Here is a 9,974-nt window from a genome sequence, read left to right on the forward strand (position 1 = left end):
ACTTAAAGGTATAAGCTTTTTAAAATTTTACAGGAACAGTTTTTTTTAAAAATTTATTTTCAATTTATTTAAAAAAATTATTATTGAACCATCATGTCTATCTATGTGGCTCTCTTTTTGGACACTCATTTCATTATAATAAAAGTGAACGGGACTATGGTTGTCAAATGATTAAAAACGGTCATAAAGTAGTTGCATTACAGTATATAACTGAGTTGAAGTCGTTGGAAGGCTTTGTGTGAGGACCCAAGTTTAAATAGTTGTTCACTCTACTGATTGTGTTCGTTAGAGAAGTGGATACGAGTCTTTTGAGTCCGATGTTTTCAATGAATCGGTTGATCCAAGTTACAAAACCGGTGAATCATTCATTCATTAACATGCTGCATTCAAAACGACATACTATTAATTTTAGTATTTTTGCTAGTAAGTATTAGTATTTTTCACCCAAAAGGATTAGGTAAAAGAGCGGTAAACAGCTCATTTGAGGGAGTGATGATTAGTGAATAAAACTACAGTTTCGGTCTGTTTCTCACACAAAGCAGTGCCATGACTTTCAAAAGACTTGGTGGAAAAAAAACCCCGAACAACTCCATTACTTTCGTGATTTGTGTTGTTTTTGTGCCTTTTTAAAGCTTGCCAGCCTATCAGTACCCAGTCATTATTGACACGAGTGACCAGGATAGTCTTCAAACATTCTCCTTTTTCTGTTCCACCGAAGAAAGAAAATCACATGGCCATGGGATTGGAACGACATGACTGAGAGTAATTGAAGCATTTCAATTTTTAGATAAACTTTTTCTGTAAAATTCATTCAATGTTAGATGCTGTCCACTAGATGGCAGTCGAACATGGATAAAATGTTTGGTCTTAATGTTTGATACTGTGCAGTAAACAGACCAACCTGTTAGTAAATGATCCGTCTTACTTGAAAGCAACATGTTATTAACATATTATTGAGTTGCAATTATTATTCATTAAAAGCTGTTGGTTTTGTAAAACTCAGCTGAATGTATAAATGTAAACTAGAGGCTTTAAAATGGCCTTATGTAGCCTACAGTGTTTAGACATTCATGCTAAGATGAATATACTTTCCACAGGCCTTAATGTGCTCTTACCTACTGAAGACAAGCAAAGCCAAGAATACATGGACGTAGTCAATGGAACGATTCAGAACTGTGAGTCTGTACTGTCTGGCTAAACATTTACTGCCCTGTATTTTACAAATTACACAATATCCCACTGTGTTTTAGCGTGATGTCATAGTTCTTGTGTCCTAACTAAACCGCACAGCGTGCACTGTAGTGCACACATTACAGCACACCTGATTATTATATTTTACAAAGGTGACAAAGTACGGTCTTAGTGTAATGCCTCTCATAGTCTATAGCAATTGTGCTGGGGGAGTCTGGGTATAAAAATAAAGTGAGCTTTTACAGTTATTGGCAGAGCTCAGTGTTTCTCTGCACTGTTGACATTGGCATGGTTGTAGTACTCGCAGTAAATGACGTGGATATGGAAATCTAGACTTTTTTGTGTTCGTTTTTTGGAACAGTAACCAGATGTGTTTTGTCTCCTTGCTTCGCAGATAATCATCTTAAACTATGGCTCTATTAAGAAAAGGAAGCCGTAGCTTCCATGTATGACGCATTCATTTTTCTTCATAATAGGCATGTCTGCATACACCAGCAAGGCCAAAACACTTTATGTGCTGATTGTTAAGCATCTTTAGAGGAAGATAGAGTAAAAGTATCTTTTGACCTTTAAAAGAAGTTGGTGGAAAGAAAAAATTTTGAAACTGAATTTGATTCACATTTATATAGTACAGTATGATAGGTCAGCATATAGCAAAATAAATACTGGGTGGCAGGCAAGATACACTATTCAATTAATGTTTTCCATGCCTTTGACTCCATAAGTAGCATAGTGTTTCCATGACTTGTGTGAGTTTTTGTTTTAATCAACATTTTTTATTAATTGGTGCTACACCTGAAACAGAGTCTATGGACATTATGAATTTATTATTGCTGTTGTTGTTTATTTATTTATTTGGTCTTTTTGTATTAATTTGAACATTTATTTAATTATTTATTTCATTTAGTCCTGTTGTGTGACAATTTATACAAAAAAAATTAAGTACAAATATTACATAGATTCAAAATTCTAGAGAGACCATAAAAGTGACATCATAATACAATTATTTTTTAAAAGTTTAAAGTCATTTTAGAAATATAGCATCACACATCAGCATCCCAAATGTATTTCAAGTCAACTACCCATGTATTAGTAATGAGTAAACAGAAAAAAATGACCCGTCAACTCATGGCCATAATTTTATTCACAAGGAAGTGGCACATCTGTAATAGGTCTACAGAGGCGCAGCACAGATCATGATTTTAAATCCTGATGATTTGTTACTTTATTTCATCTTCACGAAAGACCTGTTTAGAGCCGTGAAAACGCCTTGTGTTGCCTCTTTCTGCAAATGTGCTACAGACTAATATGCATGCTAAGTGTCTAGTGCTGCTGATCTAAAGTGCAGCTAAACCTGATAAGTTATAAAAGTCCAAAGTAGAAGTGAAAACTGCCACAGTAAAAAGTCCCCATACCAGGAGAGACTTTAGACTCAGGATGTTGTCAGAAACCGAAAGCCTTGTTGTCTTCTGTTCACTGGATTCATTTGTAATTAAACACCTCATAGAGAGCTTTGATAAATGATGTGTCAGAGATCGTCTCCAACTCTGTAGTGTCTATGGCCATCTAAAGAATGAAGAATGTTTATATTCCAGGCTGGTCCATTACGATAGGAAAGACCCTGGTATAGTTCACTAATGGCTCCTCTGTGTAGGATTAGCCACCTCCGGTTGTTTCCCATTTAGGGAATTCTCTTTACCGTTAAACCTATATGTCATGTTATACTGCACGGTTGAGGTCCCTCGCTCCCATTATGGGCTGTTGGAAGGCCTCTTCTAATGGAATTGACACATTCCGGCAGCATCTTTCCACTGGTGTCCTTCAGCGCTGACCTGTGACACTGCTTCGGGTGATTTCGAGTACACATTTTGGGCAAAACAGAATTCTTTCTCTTTCTATTTTCCACACTGAAGAAATGAAGCTTGAAATTATTTGATGATCTTCACCTGGAAACCTTTCGAGAGACGTGCAGTATATGAAAACACTTTGAAGTCTTGGCCAGAATTAAGATTCCAGCTTAATGCTCTGACGCTTGAGCAATTTCCTGAAGTAATGGGACGATTACATAAAGATGTAAAACTCAGAAATTTCCCCAGATTTAAATGCCTTGTACCTTATGTATTTTCTAATGGAAAATAATGATGGTTCCCATCTTGTAGTTTTTCCAGGTCTGTGATGTCCTTGTGTTGTTTTATCTTTAGCGAAAGCACAGAGAGGTTCCACATTAAATTGTGAGGCTGACAGATGTCTGGACATTTCCACCATGACATCACCTACAAAAGCAGTCTTAAATTCTGAACTCACTTCATAGCAGTACAGCTCAGAGGCCAGCTGAGAGATAGCAGGGGTCCACGAAACACCCTGATTTAACATATATATCAGAAATGAAGAATTCTGAGATGCCCGTATAGTATTGGTATTGATAGTATTGGTATTGTCTGTGCAGCTCTCCTGAGACTCATTAAAAGCAGATGCATTGAGCATTTTTACTTTATTTTATTGCTGCCTGGACAATATTTCCATGTTTTTTTTTTCTGTGCTAAAGTTTGGGGTATTTTTGCAAGGCCTGCATACTGTAGTCACCAAAAAAAAAATGTTTGGGGAAAATAAATATAACTATTGTTTGGGGTCAGTAAGATCTATAATGGTACAAAAGATTCTTGTCTTTTTGTTTCAAATAAATGCTGTTATTACTTTTATAAAAGAATTTTTAAAAATCTGCCATGGTGACCACAAAAATATTATGCAGCACAAATATTTTCAACATTGATAATAATAAAAAATGATTTCTGAGCACCAAATCAGCATATTAGAATTATTTCTGAAGGATCATGTGACACTGAAGACTGGCTTTTGAAAATTCGCCTTTGCAATCACAGAAATTATTTAGATTTTTAAAATAGAAAGTTTACTAACAATATTGCTGTTTTGCTGTATTCTAATAAAATAGAATATAAAATAGAGCCTAAAAAACCTCTTTAGAAACATCTATCTGAATATTCATTTTATTAATTTATTTTATGCTTTATAATATACAATATTTATGCTTTATTAATAGGGACAGTGAGACATAAGACAGGAAATACAGTCAATCGCAGTGAACAGTATTAGGAAATGTTGCAAGCATGATTTAAACATGCATCGCCCACATGAGTGCCAAAGCGTGTGCTAACTTCTAGATTACAGCTATGACACAGTTCTTGGATGTTCACTCTGTTTGTGCCTAAGCTGGATGTTGGAAAGACCCAGTTAATCACTGTTTCACTTCTATTCACCGGACCATCATCTGACTGATTACAGGTAGTTGACCATGTCTACATAGACAAATGGCTTCAGTCTTTGAGCCTTGAGACGAGGCCAGGTCTGTGAAATCCATTCTTGCACAAAGTTCCAACAGCTCGCTGTCTTTCTTTCTTTTAGCTTGTGGTGGAAAGTTGATTTTGGAGGGTTTGGTGAAAAGTAACACTCTTGAGAAAGCAGTCACGCTCCGCTTTGCCTGAAACTGACATATATGCAGCCTGTTGTCCAAAACTCCAAAACTCAAGCATTTGTCTTTTAGTGTGTGTATGACGTGTACAAAGGCAACAAAAGCAGAGCAAACCTATAGGAATCCCACAAGAACTTACTGTAAAGTCCACAGGTTCCCAACCTTCATATAAAGAGCACCTTTGAGATGTCATCATTTGTATGCTGGCCGGGTGCTGCAGGTTCATGTTTCTTTGTTGCTCTGGCTGATTGGGCGTTGAAAGGAGCCAGAGGGTGTGGAAGGATGTTGCCGAAATGCACATCCACCATTGCTCCCTGCAGGCTGGGTAGTGCCAAAACCACACCACATCCCTCTTTTATTGTTGATGAGGACTGAGGTTTATTTTTGGTTATTAGACAAGAGGGTGCATGGCTGGTTTGAAGGCAGGACACATTATAACATAACTGGAACAAGGTTGGACCTGCCTTTTGAGCTCAAATGGACTGAAGAGCATAAAAGTCGTAATGAAACAAACAACTGCATCCATCATACTGCCTTTAGCATAGTGAGCAATACACATTGAGATTAAGCCTATACTGTATCAATAATTCTAAAAACATCACAGAGATGTCTTTTTTGCTGTAAAATCTTCACTGATTTTTATAAAGTAAGAATAACTTTTATATTGTTATTGATAGTTTAAGACGGACACTTGCTGGACTGAAGAAATGTAGGTTTGCTTGATTATCCATACATAATAAAAAAAAAAGAAAATCATTTTGAAGTGTGAGTATCAAATATGACTCCATCATCGTCTTGCATTGCATTATTTTTTGGAACTCACATTAAAAACTACAGAGAATTTATCATAACTAATCATTTAAATGTCCTCTTACAATACATATTATTGGGAGATTTAGAGTAACAACTGATGTGCATTTTATTTAAGTAGTCTGTAATACTGCCATAAAGATCTCATTGATTTACATTACAGGCTACAAAAAATTAATCTTACTTTGGCCATAAAAATAACAGCTGTACCAAATTGCATATTTTGCTTAATTGTTCCTCTGAATGTGTTCATTTTGTCAGCTATTTTCAATTTTAGTCTTAGTCTTAGTCCCATGTTAAATGTCCTTGTTAGTTTTTATCATATTTAGTCAACCTTATCCTATTTAGTTTTAGTCAAATTTTAGTCGTCTAAAAGTCTCAACATTTTAGTCTAGTTTTAGTCAAAGAAAACCTGAAGTATTTTAGTCTAGGTTTAGTCAATGAAAACTTGACATTTTAGCAATAAGATTATTATTAGTTAACCGTACAGAAGTATTAATTTTGGCAGGCATTTTTTTATTTAGCTAGTCTTAGTCTTACTCAAATGTACATTTTAGATATCATATTTAGTCAACCTAGTCCTGTTTTTGTTTAGTCAAGTTTAAGTCAATGAAATGTATGAGCATTTTAGTCTGGTTTTAGTCAAATTTTCGTCATGCTGTATAATAGTTAAACTGATCAAAATTATTTTTGCTCAAAATTATAATTGTAATGATTGTTGTCATTTGAGAAATGTACTTTTGCATTTCAGGTATTACACTTTTACTAGTAAGCACAAATCAATAGAATGTGTACTCATACATGGTGTATTTTACCTCATCTAGTGTACTGATTTACTGAAGGCTTTTATTATATAAATTAATACCAAAGACTTATGCAATCTCTCTGTCTACATTATGAAAACTGCTAAAACAAACGAAAAATATTATAGCAGTGAAATTCCAAGTCTAATTCCAAATGGCAATAGCCTATTTCTCTATTTAAACAACAGCATTTGAGTAAGTGCATTTATTCAGCAACCACAACCGCAAACAATATAGTCGAGATCTCATGACACAACACAGACCGTCTGAATGACACTTTCATTTAGGTCACTAAACTCCAGCTTGTTTGTCGCCGTTTTCAGATCATCGGTGGCGGCGCTTCCGCAATGAGGAGCGAGCGCGTGCGCATGGTTGCTAGATTGCTTAAAATAAGCAAAAAACCGGGAAGAAAACATATCCTTATAACAACGAAGCTCTGATGTATTTGCCATACAGTCTTGAAGTTTCGTTTTGTGCTTAATCTGGATCTTCGATTGAGGTTGGTCAAAGGAGACACGTCTCTCACAAGCAGAGGCAAGTTGTGAGATGATCCAGATGTGGTTTTCTTTTCTTCAGCAACTTTATTAATAGCACTAGAAATGACAGGTTGGAGCACAGAACCACGTGTCTGGGCTTGATTTGATAACCCGTTCGCTAATAGAATGAGATATTTGGATGAAATACAGATCGACTGTGTGCTTCATGGTTTCAATATGTTGGTCTGGCCTATTGTGAGATTACTAAAGCAATATTTTTGGAGGGAGGAAGATGTCACCAGAGATGGATATGGATGTTAATGCTGCATGTTTCTCCAAGCACATGTTCTTTAAGCTCCAGATATTTTAGCGTGTTGATCTTGATGTTCATCTCCACACGAGGCAGGCCCCTGGAGAGTGTTTGAGAGTGATTGCATGAACGTCCTATTGGGTTTTGGATCATTTGGGTCTGGCATTGAGGATTCTCTCTGTGGTTGGTTGGGTTTTTGTCTTAAACCATGTTGTTCTGTTTAATTTCCTGTCAAAGTGGCTCACAGATTTGATTTCCTGTAGTTGGTGAAACGTTATCTGCCCTGTTCCATCCCAGACAACTCGCCTCTCCAGTCATTTTGAGATGGGCTTCCGTTGGGCCTCTGCTTTGAGTTGTCTGGGCTAAGAACTGGACTGAGTTTGTCAATGATGACATGTATTGGTTAAGTGGGGGATGTGGGTTTGAAATAGCCTTAGAAGTAAGTCATATGACTGGGCCTTGTAGATTAGGGGAAAATCTCAGAGTCTGGGATCAATTCTTATTTTCGAAGCGGTCAGACCAGTTTCCCATTAAAGTGCCTGCTTGTGTTGAAAGGTGTTTAATTTTTTTTCCCCTCAGATGCTTGTGTTTTATCCTGAATAAAGTTGCTTTGCAGGTCCCAGATGTTCTATAGGTTTGGAAACACAGAACATGCTAAACATTACAGTATTAGTGCTAAACACACTGCTTGTCCAGTGTAGCCTTGATTCTCAAACAAATGACACTTATTAGGTCAGTTCTGTTTATGACTCTTACGAGCTGATTCTTTTTAGTAAATCAAATTTATATATAGTAATTGATTCCTGCGCAAAAGACTGAGTGAATCAAAACCATACAGCTCGCTCAGTGTAGTCTAACTGATTCCTGAACAAATGGCTCTTATAAGATGATTCTTTTTTTGTAAATCAAAATCATACAGCAATCAGTGTAGTCTAACTGATTCTTGAAAAAAATGACTTGTAAGATCCTACGTGTCTTGCTTTGTAAAATGCTACATGTCTTAATGTTCACCAGAGCTTGCACAGTAATGTTAACAGGAACACATACCAGCGAATGACAGCCGTGATCCTTTATTAAAGGGGTTTTTTCCTCTTCCGTGGTCCACTGAGTGCATAAATATTTTCATGCAGAGGGTTATCAAAACATGACCCTTTGAAGCAGTAAAACAAAGCATTCCTTCTCTTTATGCACTCAGAATAAGGCTCTATTCCAAAACCTAGTAAGCGGTCTATGGCCAATAGGCAGCAGCCTCCAAAATGGAAATGAACCTCAAAAGTGAACATTCTACATAAGCGGTAACTACAAATAGTTTTCTGCCCAAGAAATGCATGGGAGATGCTCTCAATAATGATATGCTAATGCAGAGTCTGTGCAAATATGCAGTTTATAAATATAAAAATCACACATATTTTGGGGAAAATAGTCTGTAATTGTAATATTTTATAGCTATATTATCTTTTGTTTTACATTTCTTTCACTTCATCTGCAAGGCAAATTCTGCTTTAAAATTGGCTGAAAATGAGGTTTCTAAGTGTAATTTATAATTAAACGCTTGTTAATTAACTGTCTACAGATGCAGTTCACTAGATTTTCACTGCTGTTCTTTTGAACTTTCTATTCATCCTTAAGTAGCACGGTTTCCATCAAAATATTCAGCTTTGCCATCACAGGAAAAATTACATTTTAAAATATAATAAAAATTGAAAACAGTTATTTTAAATTGTAATAATATTTCCCTTTTTTACTGTACTTTTCATTAAATAAATGCAGCCTTGTTGAGCATAAAAGACTTGAATGATAGTGCACATCTTGACTTTCTTCCATTCTCTTGTTCATTCATTCAATCACTCTTCTCTTTCTATTTCCTTCCATTGCCCTTTTCTTTCCAACCGCTAATTAAAGAGAGGTAAAAATACAACTGAAGTTGCTAAGCTCATGACTTCTGCGTACTCTTAACAAGCTTGGTTTGCTTCCAGACGAGTCCCACAGAGTGTTTGTCAGCACGCATTCGTATGTGGGTCATGGGCATTGATTCCTCCATCCACCTGTGAATAACATCCCTCTGGGGAGAGCCAGTGACCATATGCTGTTCTGACACCTTAAATCAACACTTAGGTTTAGTCCAGCCATCTCCAACCACAAACTGTTTCATTACAAGCTGTCACCTAAGGCTATGAAGGTGTTTTTAGATGTTGCGGTGCTCATACGAGAGTTCAGGGACAGAAACAAGTCTATGGAACTTGAATCAGTAATGCAGTGTGAGAGGCACATATGACTGCAGGGTTGCTGTTACTGTGGTTTAATGAGATGATCCTCATGGCACCTGGCAGCCACTGCGCTGTTTATTTCTGCCTGTCTAGAGAGATATCCCACTCTGTGCTGCACATGCTCCATGATGCTGATTCATTCTCTTCATATGTTTACAAACACTGTTCAAAATAAGTTTGCTCAGCATCTAGTTATGCAACCAAAAATATGTTTGGAAATTTTTGAGTAGGGCTAAAAAGGGATAATCGTATTGTACTTGTGATCACGATTTCTGCTTCTCACGATTAATTAGGCATAGTTGTCTGCAATATTTGCCTGCTGGTTTTTTATCCTGAAAATGTTTAATTTTCATTTGACATTTGCATTATCTTGCATTGTTAAGCCTTCATAAGCTTTGATGTTTGGGGTTGCCAGATATCAAGAGTTTAAATCTCCCAATCAGAGTTTTCTCTTAAATGGATAAATTTTCTGCTCGGCTAATGTTTTTAGTTGTTTTAATAGAGAAACATTAACATAATTTGGAATTGTTGCAGTTAATATTGGCTTGTTGTTCCAGTTTATATAAAGTGAAGTGACGTGTGGCCAAGTATGGTGTCCCATACTCGGAATTTGTGCTCTGCATTTAACCC

The sequence above is a fragment of the Sinocyclocheilus anshuiensis genome, unplaced genomic scaffold, assembly GCF_001515605.1.
Source record: "Sinocyclocheilus anshuiensis isolate Anshui unplaced genomic scaffold, SAMN03320099.WGS_v1.1 scaffold328, whole genome shotgun sequence".
In the NCBI taxonomy this organism is placed as follows: Eukaryota; Metazoa; Chordata; class Actinopteri; order Cypriniformes; family Cyprinidae; genus Sinocyclocheilus; species Sinocyclocheilus anshuiensis.